The 14820-nt window shown below is 46.9% G+C and overlaps 1 protein-coding gene across 6 annotated transcripts in view; it reads left to right on the top strand.

Moving 5' to 3' along the window:
• The window catches only part of LOC129381127 (sulfotransferase 1B1-like), a 337139-nt gene that overhangs the window by 218310 nt on the left and 104009 nt on the right, over nucleotides 1-14820 (top strand). The gene's annotated exons all lie outside the window — the stretch shown is intronic.

Raw genomic sequence — 14820 nt, forward strand, 5'->3', positions numbered from 1 at the left:
CCGTATACGTATCTCCGCGGAAGAAGGTAGCAATGGATTTGTTTCTCCAACAGCTTTGTGACCGTTGCCCAGCGCCCCGAATTATCTGCGGTGACTTCAACGCCCATCACTCGCTCTGGGGTGACAGGAACACAGGCTCCCGCGGACGCAAACTTGTAGAAGTTATCGACAGTCTAGACCTGTGCGTGGCCAATGACGGAAGTCCCACTTTCTTCCGGCCTCCAGCCTCAGCCACATCTATAGACCTAACTCTGCATTCACCTGACGTCCGTGTGAAGTGGTCAACTGCACCTGACCGCATGGGAAGTGATCACTATGTAATTTTAGTGTTTACTGCCGACTTCCATACGCGCGGCACTAAAAGGAGCCATGTTCTTAATTGGGACAAATACAGGGAGCAACTTGCAAGTGTTTCTGGAGATGTGATAGACAGAATGATTTATGGTAAGATGGCTGCTACCACGGCGGTCAAGTTGCCTAATCATTTTCCGACTCCAGATTTAAAACTCAGGAACCTTTGCGCAGTGCGCAGAAGGGCGGAGCCACAACTGATGCGGAAGAAGGACGACTGATCCTTGAAGACGACCTTCAACAGGCTTAACTCTGCCATTCGTCGCCATACGAACAAGCTCTGTAGGTCGCAGTGGGCGTCCTTCTGCGCCAGCTTGTCTGTTTTTTCACCGATGACGAGAATTTGGCGAGTCGTTGGTAGCCTTGCTGGTGATTCTCGTCCTAGTAAGCCTTTCGAAGCGCTTGCACTGCTCAAGCAGAAACCTCTCGCTTGCTTGGCAGAGGAATTTGCAGATGCATTTGTACGTGCAAGTTCAGGAATTCATCCATGTGCTCTGCCTGCAACATCTACGTCTGTTATGGACGCCCCGTTCACACTTCGAGAGCTACAGACAGCACTCAGCAGCCTGCGGCGTCGATGTGCACCAGGTCCTGACGGCATTACCAACCAGATGATGCAGAACCTACCTCTAGAACACCGGAAGATGTCCTAAGCTTTCTCGACCGAGTATGGGAGACTGGCGACGTTCCTCCTTCATGGAAGGTGGCTTGTGTTGTCCCAGTGCTGAAACCCGGCAAAGAAATGACAGACTTGGCCTCGTATCGTCCTGTAGCATTGACGTCGTGTGTGGCTAAGCTCATGAAGAAGCTGGCAAGTAAGCGTTTATCATGGTGGCTCGAAGATAGAAGGGCTCTGCCAACATGCATGACTGGATTCCGCACAGGTTTAAGCGTGCAAGATAGCGTCTTGGACTTGATAAGCCACATTGAACATCAAAGAGCTCTCGGCCTCTCAACACTAGCTATTTTCCTAGACGTATCAAAGGCTTATGATAGCGTCGTTCAGAGTTCAATACTAAACAGCTTGATGGACATAGGCGTACAGGGCTATCTTCTGCGATTCATTCACTCGCTTATTAGTGAACGTAAAATTCAAGTGCGGTTAGGAAGTAGCATAAGCACCGAATGGGCGGTATCGCGAGGTGTACCTCAGGGAAGTGTTCTTTCCCGACGCTGTTTAATGTTGTAATGGCTGGTCTTCCCGCTGAAGTGCAAAAACATTGCAGGCATATCCATATGTCGATATATGCGGATGACATTTGTATTTGGTTAAGCGGATATCAACACAAGCGTTTAGCTCTGATAGCTCGACAGGCATTACTTTCAGTTCAAAATTACCTTCAAGGTGTAGGGTTCACTCTCTCGGTGGAAAAATCTGGCTTCATCATGTTTCCAGGTAGAGGAAGATGGTATGCGCGGCTGAAGATAGACCTTGATCAATCTTGCCTTCGTCAATTGAAGCACAAGCGCTTTTTGGGCGTCATTATTGACTACCGTCTACAGTGGCGACGAGCTGTGGACTCTATTGTGACATCACTATCTCCGCGTCTCAATGTGATCCGTAGAGTTGCAAGTGAGCAATGGGGAAATCACCCTTCTTCAATGATCAGGCTGCACGATGCACTAGTGACGAGTCGAATAATGTACCAGCTCCCTTTAATTTCCCCCTCACTATCACAGCTGGAACGACTTGAGGTTTTGCACAGAAAGGGCCTAAGGAGGGCTCTTGGCGTTCCGCAGACTGCTTCTAACAATGCAGTACTTTGAGTCTCTATCGAGCCCTCTTAGCCTAGTCGCTTCACAAAGGTTATTGATGCAAATTGGCCGCCTCAAACAGACGATAGCCGGTCGAGCCCTTCTACATAGCCTTCGAAAGAGATCCGAGTCCCGAGCGTACTTGGCCCTTAATACTCTTGGTTACCTGGGTCTTGACGCTAGAGGTCGAACTAAGAGGTTGAAACCACCTTGGTCTTTCGCGAGCCTCGATCGTTCGTTGACAATTCCTCACGTTCGTGCTAAGCTGAGTTCTCCTTTGGCGGCAACGCGTTCGCTCGTACTGGAACATCTTGAAACTGAATATGCACGTCATCTTCAAATTTTTACTGATGGCTCTGTGGACAAGGTCAGAGGATCTGGTGCAGCTGCTTTTCACATTCCCTCTTTGAAGTATGATTGGTCAGTTCGCTTCACTGCAGTCGTGTCCTCCACAACGGCCGAAAGCGTTGCCATTGAGGCAGCTCTAAAGAAGCTATGGTTCTGTACGCCTCAACCCGTTGTGATTCTTACAGATTCGAAATCCGCCCTTCAAAGGTTAGAGTACGGGTTCCCTACTGATGCTTTATGTCTAAGCTCCCTACGCTCGGTGCACAATCTCCATATCAAAGGCTTCTCCATACGATTCCAATGGGTGCCCTCGCGCATAGGTATCATAGGCAACGAGATGGCGGACAGCCTCGCCCATAGAGCGCTGTCTGGGAATCCTTTGAGAAAAGTGCCTCAAGAGGACAAGAGACTCTTCAGAGAAGCGGTGTCGTGCCACTTCAGCTCTTTGTGGAGCTCACCTCACAAGCCATGTGTGACTAAGGGTCTCAAAAGAAACCAAGCCACTTTACTGCTCCGCATTCGCACGGGCTCTGCTCGTACCCCTGCGTGGATGTGTAAGACTGGCCTGGCGTTGTCTCCATTATGCTCAACGTGTGGTGTGTGCGGTGACATAGAACATTACCTTATGTGCTGTACTCTGTATAACGCGGAAAGTAGTGTGTTATTCGGGTCCCTCAAGAAGACAGGGATTCCCCACAGTTCTCTTCAGGACATTGTTTTCCCGCGCGGGAACCAGTTAGATAGGAAGGAGGTTTCTCGCCTTCTTTTAAATTACCTGCAGGACACAGATTTGGCCTCCACATGGTGACTTTAGGAGTGACTATGGGTAGTTGTGAGGTCCGTGTCTGATTTATATGATTCATGTATTTTAGGTGTCGCTACGGTGGAGCAATTGCCGGCAGCAACTGCAAGGCTAATCCCACCAGTAGCCTACAACCACTCAACTCAACTCAACTCAACTCAACTCTGGCAAGACGTGTATCAGTATCTGTATTTCTGATAGGTGAAAGTAAGTATCGTGTATCCTACGATACAAGATAATGCGGGCTATCGCAATACCACCGTGTGAAACTATAAACGTTGACTCAACTCCGCTTCTCAAGCTGATAATGCTGCCACTAAGCCACCTTATACAACTAAAAGCAGCGACATTCTTTTATATTTCCGCCAGAGCCCTCCAGCGAGGGCAAGCGATGAGGTCGGGATGAGATAAGAAGAATATGAAACGTCATTACAGCTTTACCTGCTCTCTGTATACGCGATGCGTCACAAAAACATGTCACTACCAGCGTTGTTGCTGCTGTACACGCGCCCGGTGTTCCGGTATTGTGTAAATGGTGATATGTTTAAGGACAATGTAAAACTCCACGGCGGTGTTAGCGCCATCGCACAGAGGCTCCCTATTGAAGTTCTTGTAATGAGATGGTGACCGCTAGCTGGTCGGGAAGCACAGCAGCGATTCCCATCAATTACAAAAGCGACAAGCGAAAACCGCTGACAGTGCCACGTATAAAGAGCTTTCATGTTAAGCAGCTAAAGGAACTCCAATAAATTGTTTCGGAATGAAATTATTATATTTGGAGCAATTAAGACAAAACTTCATCATCATCATCAGCCTGGTTACGCCCACTGCAGGGCAAAGGCCTCTCCCATACTTCTCCAACAACCCCGGTCATGTACTAATTGCGGCCATGCCGTCCCTGCAAACTTCTTAGTCTCATTCGCCCACCTAACTTTCTGCCGCCCCCTGCTACGCTTCCCTTCCCTTGGGATCCAGTCCGTAACCCTTAATGACCATCGGTTATCTTCTCTCCTCATTACATGTCCTGCCCATGCCCATTTCTTTTTCTTGATTTCAACTAAGATGTCATTAACTCGCGTTTGTTCCCTCACCCAATCTGCTCTTTTCTTATCCCTTAACGTTACACCTATCATTCTTCTTTCCATAGCGCGTTGCGTCGTCCTCAATTTGAGTAGAACCCTTTTCGTAAGCCTCCAGGTTTCTGCCCCGTAGGTGAGTACTGGTAAGACACAGCTATTGCACACTTTTCTCTTGAGGGATAATGGCAACCTGCTGTTCATGATCTGAGAATGCCTGCCAAACGCACCCCAGCCCATTCTTATTCTTCTGATTATTTCCGTCTCATGATCCGGATCCGCCGTCACTACCTGCCCTAAGTAGATGTATTCCCTTACGACTTCCAGTGCCTCGCTGCCTATTGTAAATTGCTGTTCTCTTCCGAGACTGTTGAACATTACTTTAGTTTTCTGCAGATTAATTTTTAGACCCACTCTTCTGCTTTGTCTCTCCAGGTCAGTGAGCATGCATTGCAATTGGTCCCCTGAGTTACTAAGCAAGGCAATATCATCAGCGAATCGCAAGTTACTAAGGTATTCTCCATTAATTTTTATCCCCAATTCTTCCCAATCCAGGTCTCTGAATACCTCCTGCAAACACGCTGTGAATAGCATTGGAGAGATCGTATCTCTCTGCCTGACGCCTTTCTTTATTGGGATTATGTTGCTTTCTTTATGGAGGACTACGGTGGCTGTGGAGCCGCTATAGATATCTTTCAGTATTTTTACATACGGCTCGTCTACACCCTGATTCCGTAATGCCTCCATGACTGCTGAGGTTTCGACAGAATCAAACGCTTTCTCGTAATCAATGAAAGCTATATATAAGGGTTGGTTATATTCCGCACATTTCTCTATCACCTGATTGATAGTGTGAATATGATCTATTGTTGAGTAGCCTTTACGGAATCCTGCCTGATGCTTTGCTTGACAGAAGTCTAAGGTGTTCCTGATTCTATTTGCGATTACCTTAGTAAATATTTTGTAGGCAACGGACAGTAAGCTGTTCGGTCTATAATTTTTCAAGTCTTTGGCGTCCCCTTTCTTATGGATTAGGATTATGTTAGCGTTCTTCCAAGATTCCGGTACACTCGACGTCATGAGGCATTGCGTATACAGGGTAGCCACTTTCTCTAGAACAATCTGCCCACCATCCTTCAACAAATCTGCTGTTACCTGATCCTCCCCAGCTGCCTTCCCCCTTTGCATATCTCCCAAGGCTTTCTTTACTTCTTCCGGCGTTACCTTTGGGACTTCGAATTCCTGTAGACTATTTTCTCTTCCATTATCGTCGTGGGTGCCACTGGTACTGTATAAATCTCTATAGAACTCCTCAGCCACTTGAACTATCTCATCCATATTAGTAATGATATTGCCGGCTTTGTCTCTTAACGCATACATCTGATTCTTGCCAATTCCTAGTTTCTTCTTCACTGTTTTTAGGCTTCCGCCGTTCCTGAGAGCATGTTCAATTCTATCCATATTATACTTCCTTATGTCAGCTGTCTTACGCTTGTTGATTAACTTCGAAAGTTCTGCCAGTTCTATTCTAGCTGTAGGGTTAGAGGCTTTCATACATTGGCGTTTCTTGATCAGATCTTTCGTCACCTGCGATAGTTTACTGGTATCCTGCCTAACCGAGTTACCACCGACTTCCATTGCACACTTCTTAATGATGCCCACAAGATTGTCGTTCATTGCTTCAACACTAAGGTCCTCTTCCTGAGTTAAAGCCGAATACCTGTTCTGTAGCTTGAGCTGGAATTCCTCTATTTTCCCTCTTACCGCTAACTCATTGATCGGCTTCTTATGTACCAGTTTCTTCCGTTCCCTCCTCAGGTCTAGGTTAATTCGAGTTCTTTCCATCCTGTGGTCACTGCAGCGCACCTTGCCGAGCACGTCCACATCTTGTATGATGCCAGGGTTAGCGCAGAGTATGAGGTCTATTTCACTTCTAGTCTCGCCGTTCGGGCTCCTCCACGTCCACTTTCGGCTATCCCGCTTGCGGAAGAAAGTATTCGTTATGCTCATATTATTCTGTTCCGCAAACTCTACTAATAACGCCCCCCTGCTATTGCTAGTGCCTATGCCATATTCCCCCACTGCCTTGTCTCCAGCCTGCTTCTTGCCTACCTAGGCATTAAAGTCGCCCATTAGTATAGTGTACTTTGTTTTCACTCTAACCATCGCCGATTCCACGTCTTCATAGAAGCTTTCGACTTCCTGGTCATCATGACTGGATGTAGGGGCGTAGACCTGTAAAATTTTCATTTTGTACCTCTTATTAAGTTTAACAACAAGACATGCTACCCTCTCGTTAATGCTACAGAATTCCTGTATGTTACCAGCTATGTTCTTATTAATCAGGAATCCGACTCCTAGTTCTCGTCTCTCAGCTAAGCCCCGGTAGCATAGGACGTGCCCGCTTTTTAGCACTGTATATGCTTCTTTTGTCCTCCTAACTTCACTGAGCCGTATTATATCCCATTTACTGCCCTCTAATTCCTCCAATTGCACCGCTAGACTCGCCTCACTAGATAACGTTCTAGCGTTAAACGTTGCCAGGTTCATATTCCAATTTGGCGGCCTGTCCGGAGCCAGTGATTCTTAGCACCCTCTGCAGCGTCGCAGGTCTGACCGCCGCCGTGGTCAGTTGCTTCGCAGCTGCTGGGGACTGAGGGCCGGGGTTTGATTGTTGTATTCATATAGGAGGTTGTGGCCAAGTACTGCACCAGGGTGGCCAATCCTGCTCTGGTGAGGGAGTGCGTTACCGGTTCTGGTCACCGGGATCAGGCCACACTCCAGGCCTGTTTGTGCAATTTTGTCAACACGCGGATTTTTTTTAATCCGGTGGAAAATTGCCGGCACCGGGATTCGAACCACGGACCTCTTGCACGCGAGGCGGGTGTTCTACCTCTACGCCACCGCTGCACCTTTTTCTTACAAAACTTAAAGACAAAACTTAAGGCAGACTAAAGATTCGTCTTTAAAACTGGAACGTGATAGCATTCAAAGATACCAAACTGCTTCTCACGCTTCCCAGCAACTGCAGCTTATGTAACCATATTGTTTACCGGGAAACGCTGGCGGCGAGCACTATGCACGAAGGTGAGCCTTCTCGTAGAAAGGCGGCCTCTTGCGTGAGCCGATCCCGGAGATAGTGCACAGCCACGCCAAAAAAATTACTTAGTTTTCAGGTTTCTGTTATTGCTACGCACGTTTAATATCTAAGTCAAAGAGGGTTTGACATAAATGTCGTGCGCTGTCGGTGTTTTGTTTCGTGACAATTGTTTGTGGGCTGTCATGTTCAAAATTCTGAGGAACAACTTTGTCATAAATGTAAGACAAGGTATGAGCAACTTTGTGATAGATAGACCAACTAGCCGGGTAGCATACCTTACTACATTAGTGATGGAATGGCGTGGCAATATACCCTGCATAAACCGCATGTCAGATAGCAAAGCGTGGCATATACATATACCTAAATAGATATGGAAATTTTGCTCAGTGACACCGAATTTTCCGGAACACTGGGCCTTTGACGCTGTCGCGTTAAAGATTTTGAGATACTAACAGACATTTCATTCAAATAATACAAGGTTGGTCGGAGTTAAGAAATTTCGAAGCAAACATCTTTGTGCATACGGGTTTGCTGCTACATTATAGAGATCTGCAATAAGAACTTTGCGAATGTATCGATGTACCTTAAGATACAAATGGAAAGTATCGTCTCGGATACAATAATTGCTGGTAGTATCTCGTATCTGTATCTCAAATACTTGCTGCCCGAGTATCTTGTATCCTATCGTAATATAATCGCAAAGTATCTCTTTGCCCAGGCCTGGCAGTGCCTGGGCAACTTTCGTGATCGCGACAAGACCATAGTAGACTTCCTTATCTATACTTTCATTCATTGCGTGATGAAATGCAGACTTTGCGTGCTTTGCATGTCGCTTTAAGCCGATTGGACGACAGAGCGTTCACGGAGGGAAATATATTGCGACCATGGACGCGACCATCATATACACAAAACGCCGCCAGCGCCATGCTGCACTTGACGGCTGCGCTCTGCGACCGCCTTTGAATGAGCAGTCAAGGCTCTTGTATAAGTGCGCACGCATCAGTTGTAATTTTTTGTCTTCTTCCTTTCTTTCTTTCTTTTCTTTCCGCTACCCTTTCCCTGGTTGTGGGGTAGCAAACGCAGCGCAGCTCCCAGCCTTTCCGTTTCTCTCTCTCTATCGTTATTCATGCAAAATCCGTTCAAACATGTCAGTGGCTTCACGAACACAGCAGAAGTTCTTACGTCACCCACGCTTGTTTTCAATTTGCTAATGACTCCTGCGGCCGCATTTTCTAAATTTCCATTCGATTCTAATAATTTCTAATCATTCGTGCCACCGAGTTGCCGGTCCCGGTGATAGGTATGGTGGCGCTGCTTCGTGCAAACAATCGAATAAACGCAAAAAAAAAGGTGATAAGAATCTTTACTAGATACCGCCCCGAGAGTGCATTCAAGTGATCGAGGCGAGCATTTTTTTCTTCATGACGTCGTGCTACAATTTTGCGCCTATGATTTCAACCGATGACGATACAACCCTATAGTTTGAACATGCCACCTGCTGGCACTTTGTCTTGTACAGGAAATGTCCGCGACAGAGGATAGTGTATCCACGATGACAACTGTCAGCCCGCCAGCCGCTTTGTCACCGTCTCGCACCGGAAACAGCGCTTGCTCGCCTGTCAGGCAAGCAGGCAAGTGCGCTGCGATGACGAGCAGATTTGAAAAGGATGCGCAGAGTTAGCGGAACCGCGGAGCATTTGGTGAGCAGGCCAGTGGCGTGTGCACGTGAGGCACACGCGACTTGAGGCACAAAATGATTTGCATTTTGTGCCTCAAGCCATGCACTCAGCGGTAGATATAGGTATGAAGGTTTCTTTCTGGCCTCGTCTCTAGCCTCCTCAATAAAAATTGGCGGATCCTACGCATGCGAGAATCAGTTATAAGCGAAGCTTTCTTTGATTTTTATTGAAATGTTTTCTCCTTATTTACTTCCTTGCAGCTCAGCGCCCGTCCCCCAATGCATGCACTGGTCCCATTTTGTTCACCTAACTTCTTTCTCTATATTCGGCTGGTTCTGTTGCCGACTTTTTCTCCACTTCTGCGTTGCCGACCTCTTCAGGTTACTGCTGCCGACTTCTGCGCATCTTTCCTTTCGTCGTGCTTGCCTATTCGGGCACCTACCCAGTGGCACATACCTATTCTTGAGGATTGGCTAGTGCCGCATGCCCACTTGCACACACCAATTATATACCCCATGAGTGCAGATTTTTGGGCTATAGATGGTTCGTTCCAATAATTGAGGTCGCAGCGCTGGATTCGCATGAACAAGAAAGACGACAGGACGTGCGTACGCCTTGTTGTCTTTCTTGTCCATGTGAATCCAGCGATATGACCTCAATTATTATATATCACACGTTGTCTATTCGGACACGCAACCTTGCAGTAGAACATGCCCGGTTGTACATATCCAGTGGTCCAAGTTGTATGCAACAATAGGGAATACAAGAGCGTCCAGTAGCCAGCCGCCAGCACCCGCAAAGCGGGGTGAATAGGAAAGAAAAGCTTCGCATTAAGAAATAAAAAAGACGTATCCGATGGTTCCTCGGGTCCCACAGCACGAAAGCACGTTGGAATACTCATTGTGACGCAGACGCATGCATGCCGCTCTCGCATCAATGATAACTAGTGCTTTGAGACGAAAGGCGCGTGCATCACGTCACATATAGCAACAAGTTTGTTATAGAAGCAAGAGCGCGCTGGTTCCGCACCCCACCCCCCCACTTTCTCTCGTTCCAGCTTTTTGACGCTATGTGACGTTTCACCAATTTCTGGATCAATCCAGCGCACTACCATCGGGACTGAACACGGAATGTGGCTTTTATTCCCGGCTGTTTGGACAAAGTTTTTATGGATGTGGATAAAAAAAAAAGGAAAAAAAAAACGAAGCGTCCTCGTTTATCACGCGCAGAAAGTCTGGAAAAACGGACTCTACCAATAGCTGGCTATCCAACATCATCGTTGGTAAACTCATATATATAGAAAGAACAAACTAACAGACAAGAAAAAAAGGTAATAATAATAATAATGAAAATGAAATGAATATAGTGATCGAGATAATGATAACGGTGCAAATACACGGTGCAAATGTTCCCTGGTGTACATCGCGGAGAAAACCAACTGAAGTAGCGTGCATACAGCTAGCACAACGAAATTTAATTAAATCCTTATTAGATACTTAAATTAGAGCTGCTTACAGAACCCCAAAGTGGTCAAAATGAAACTGTAGCCGGCGTTTTTCATGGGCGTTCCTTTGTTGCCTTGGAAAGTTAAAGCCAATCAATTGCGACCATTTACCTAGATTGTAGATGCGATATTAATTAAGTTACGTTGAAAAATTGATCATTTAATGCTTTGATGTCTGTGTTTAAGAGGGAATCTTTTGAAACAGGTCGTGTATCTGACATGTCCCTATGCTATTCTCACACCCCTGAGCTAAAATACACCGTATTATGAGGTTACCCCTAATTTGCGAAATTATGTTGCGTCCTTTATGTGACACAGGTGTTTCTCTCTGTAAAATATTTCCTCTACAACCCCAATTGTGAAACACCTCGCTTGCAAAGTGCAGGCACTGCTCTTTTATATTTGATACAGTTGAGTTAGCTATGGTTGTTTTGAGCCAGAAAGTTTAATGCTAATAGGAAGGAAGGACACTTCCTTCTTTCTTTTTGTTTCCTTTTGTAGCGAAACAATTGCGGCAGAACTCATCTCACTTTGACTGTACGCGGTAATATGCGTTAGCATTGAATCAATATAGCGACAGAACGTACGGCCACTGTAGAAACGAGTTACGTATGATGCGTGTACTGCAGCGGGACTCCTCGTTCAAGGTTCCCTAAGAACACACAGCCCCGTGTAGAGCCGCCGCCGCGAAGCCTACGCGTGGCCTCCGAAAATCGTGGCACGCCGATGAGTGCGAACGCTGAGAAACGCGCCACGCGACAACTGGGGCGCGATCGGAGATCGCTGTTCTGAGTGCGCGCGGCGAAACTGAACGCGCGCTCACAATGACCTTCGATCGCGCCCCTGGGCTCTTCTCTGGCGTTTCTTTATGAACATGCTGCGCCATCTTAAGGCACTGCAGCGAATCCCGTGCGTGGAATCCGAAACGAGAAACGTGGCGAACGCGAAGAATTGTTCCTCAAATTGCCGCACATTCCGTGGCACGTACTCAGTAACAAAATTGGCGAGCGGTTCATTGAAGAGCGGCACACACCTCGCGCAACTCAAGCGTTAACGGGAAAGGCGTTCGCTGAAAAACGGCACGAAACCAGTGTATTTGTGGCGCAGCCTGCTAATGAGTCGGGTTGCTGTCCTTGAGAAACCCTTGTGACGTAGTTTCGATTCTGCTCAACATCGGAGAAATTTAAGGGATCTTTTTCGTCATTGTCGAGCGGCACATTCTCAGTGGCACATACCTATAGTTGCCCAAGTTGGCGTCAAAGACGTTCTTCGAAGAGCGGCACACACCTACTGGCACGTATGCCCAGTAACCCAAGTTGTCATCAAAGAGGTTCATTGGAGACCAGAACAGACCGAGTGGCACATTCCTAATAGTCGGCGTCAAAGTGTTTCTTCGAACAGCGGTACCTACTTAGTCCCGCGTGTACAGTTACCCATGTCGGCATGAAAGAGCTTCGTTGAAGAGCGGAACGTATGCCGCTCTTTAAGCAAGGTCCCAAGTCCGTATGAACACATTGCTTTCGTCATGAATCGGTAACAAAGGCAGGCAAGTGTTGTTTTTATAGCTCCTTGCGGTGTGTAGGACAATTGCATATAAGGAATTGATACGGTTCCACAGAAACGTCTATTCCTGCCCATGAAAGTAAAAGGTAGCGCCAAGGCATGAAGTGGCCTGGAGTTCGTTGATAGCACGCCTGTGGTAGCTATTGCCTTTATCGGTCCAGGAGCTCTTCAACCAATCAAAGGCCCCATTCTTGAGTTTTCTCAGAGCAGAACACTTTCGATAGTGCTGTTGCCAGTGCCATCGCAATTGGCGGCAACTTTTTTAATCACATTGATTTAGGTCGCCTGTAAAGAAAAACGTGCAAATATGTGACGAGCTGGCGGTTCTGACGAATGCAAGCCCCTTTCTCAAAACTTTGGCCCCAGCGACATTCCTTGTTCAACTATACTGTTATTCACTTCAAGCCTCGATCAATCTGTAAACTTATGCGTTGTTTGGATTACTCACCACTGTAGTCGCATACAACTCAAGTCTGCAGTGAAGCCCCGCCCACGCCCTCATAACCGCCAGTCACTGTTCCTCCGCGAGGCTGCAAATAGTTCGGACTTCAAACTGTCCCTGTTACCTAAATAAGGCGGTAACCACAAAAATAATATTACAAGCGCGTAATTTTGTACGTTTTAACTCGTCTATTATAGTGGGACGGTAAGAGCCTAATTCTTTATTGAACTTCAATAAAACGCATGCTTAGCTGTAACTATTTATTGTCAAGTTTCACTTCAGTTTGCAGTGAAGTTTCATGAGTAAAACGGTGTCAGCAGTGGAATGAACTCTGCCGCCAACTTTCGAAGAGTGAAAAGCTCAGACTTCATACACTTCGTCCGTGTCTCTTGCACACCTCATCGCTTCCACACTGTAAACAAAAAAACACCCAGATGGGCGTTTTTTGCTTGTCCTCTAGCGCATTCCCTTTTGTACATCTTTTTGCTCCCATTGAAAGGGCGTACGATAAAACTCCCATTGACGTGGGCATTAATTGGGCACACAACGGGGGTACCGTAATACGCCCACTTCACCCCCCCCCCCCCTATTTGACTGGGAGGTACAATGGGAGTATTGTGAAGGAATTAAAGGCATTTTAGTTTAGGTGCGGCAAGCTCGTAGCGAAATGCATGGTGGCGCGGGTCACGCGCTTACGCAGTACCAGACGGAACACCGTAGGCCGAAATGTCGAACGCCGGCGATCAAGGCTCAAGGGAACTCGGCCGTCCGTGAGCTGCCTCCCGAGCAGGCGTCGCACCTGCTCGAAGCGAACGCCGGCGTCCGACACCTTGGCCTGCGGTGTTCCGTCTGCTGCTGCAGAGGCGCGGCGTACCGCCACGAAGCATTTCGCCGCGGGCTCGCCACACGTGGTCCAATCGACGGCACAGGGCCACCGCTGAATCGACCAAGTCACGCGCACACGTGGTCCAATGGCGAATGAACCCGTCACCGCACGTCTTCATTTTTTTTCCCTTTCGCTGATCACAGAGCCCCTCTTTGCAAAGCTTTTATACAGTCGTCCTAGCTTATCGGCAGTGCCTCCGAGGCCAGCAAACGCCTTCGAGAGCAGTTGCTACTTGCTGAAAGGAAAAATGCACGAGACACACTGACAGTGAAGAAAATTTATTTTACACCAAATGTAAGAAATATAATATGTTCACTTCCGGGCCCAAAAGAAAGCACATTTCCGCCCCAGTAAAACAATTGTCTGGATTTTAAAAAAGAGCACTGTACATTGTAAGCATGCCAGTTGCTAGTATTCTACATGTCCTAACACAATGAAATTAGTAAATGAAAGAAATGCTAAGAAATCTTATCTCCTTTCATACTGAACTGTAACTACAGAGCCATGTGTTTGAACTGTTACTTTGTACTGACACTCCACACTTTTGCACAGACTATATATTGAGCTCGCTTGACTAAGAGTAAAACTTCATTTGGCCTAGTTGGTACATAATTCTGAACTTAAAACTTACAGCGCAAACACCTAAGACGAACCGCAAAAGGCAGATACGACACACGCTGGCGCTAACTGACAACTTCTTTATTTCTTCGTCGTCGATGCATATATATGCCCTAGGCCACACAACTGCACAGGCGCACACATTACATTACAGAGATCTCCCAAATTATCACATATGCAAACGTAGGAACTAAAATTCAGATGGGTGCAGGGAAAAGCTATGTCACTGATGCAATTATCATTTTGCCTTTTTATGTGGTAGGCCTCTAAGGCAAGCCGCGCAAGCTCATTCATGCTTTTGCCAAGAATCGACGTCCCATCAAGTAGTGCCTCACAATTTTTGCAAGAGTTTATATGCGCAACAATGTGCACTCTTCTATCTACATTTTTGTTTACTTTTTGTGCATGTTCCCTGCGCGGTCCCTTAAACACATAAGGTCATCTATCAACTCAAGAAAATTGCTTGCAGGCATAGTGTTCCTTTGGCGTTTTCTGCACCGAACAAGCTTTTAAAGCTATGCTCCCGCACCTGCGGAGAGGGCAGAGGAGGATGCCAAATTCGGCATGATGCTTCATACGTGTTGTGCGCGGTCGGCGTGGTTTATACCATTCACTCTCATGTGGTAAGACATAGCTTGGCTAGATAGGGCATTGCGTCAATGAGCGACTTAGGGAACATGCGCAACAAGTAAACAA

The sequence above is a fragment of the Dermacentor andersoni genome, chromosome 1, assembly GCF_023375885.2.
Source record: "Dermacentor andersoni chromosome 1, qqDerAnde1_hic_scaffold, whole genome shotgun sequence".
Taxonomy (NCBI): domain Eukaryota; kingdom Metazoa; phylum Arthropoda; class Arachnida; order Ixodida; family Ixodidae; genus Dermacentor; species Dermacentor andersoni.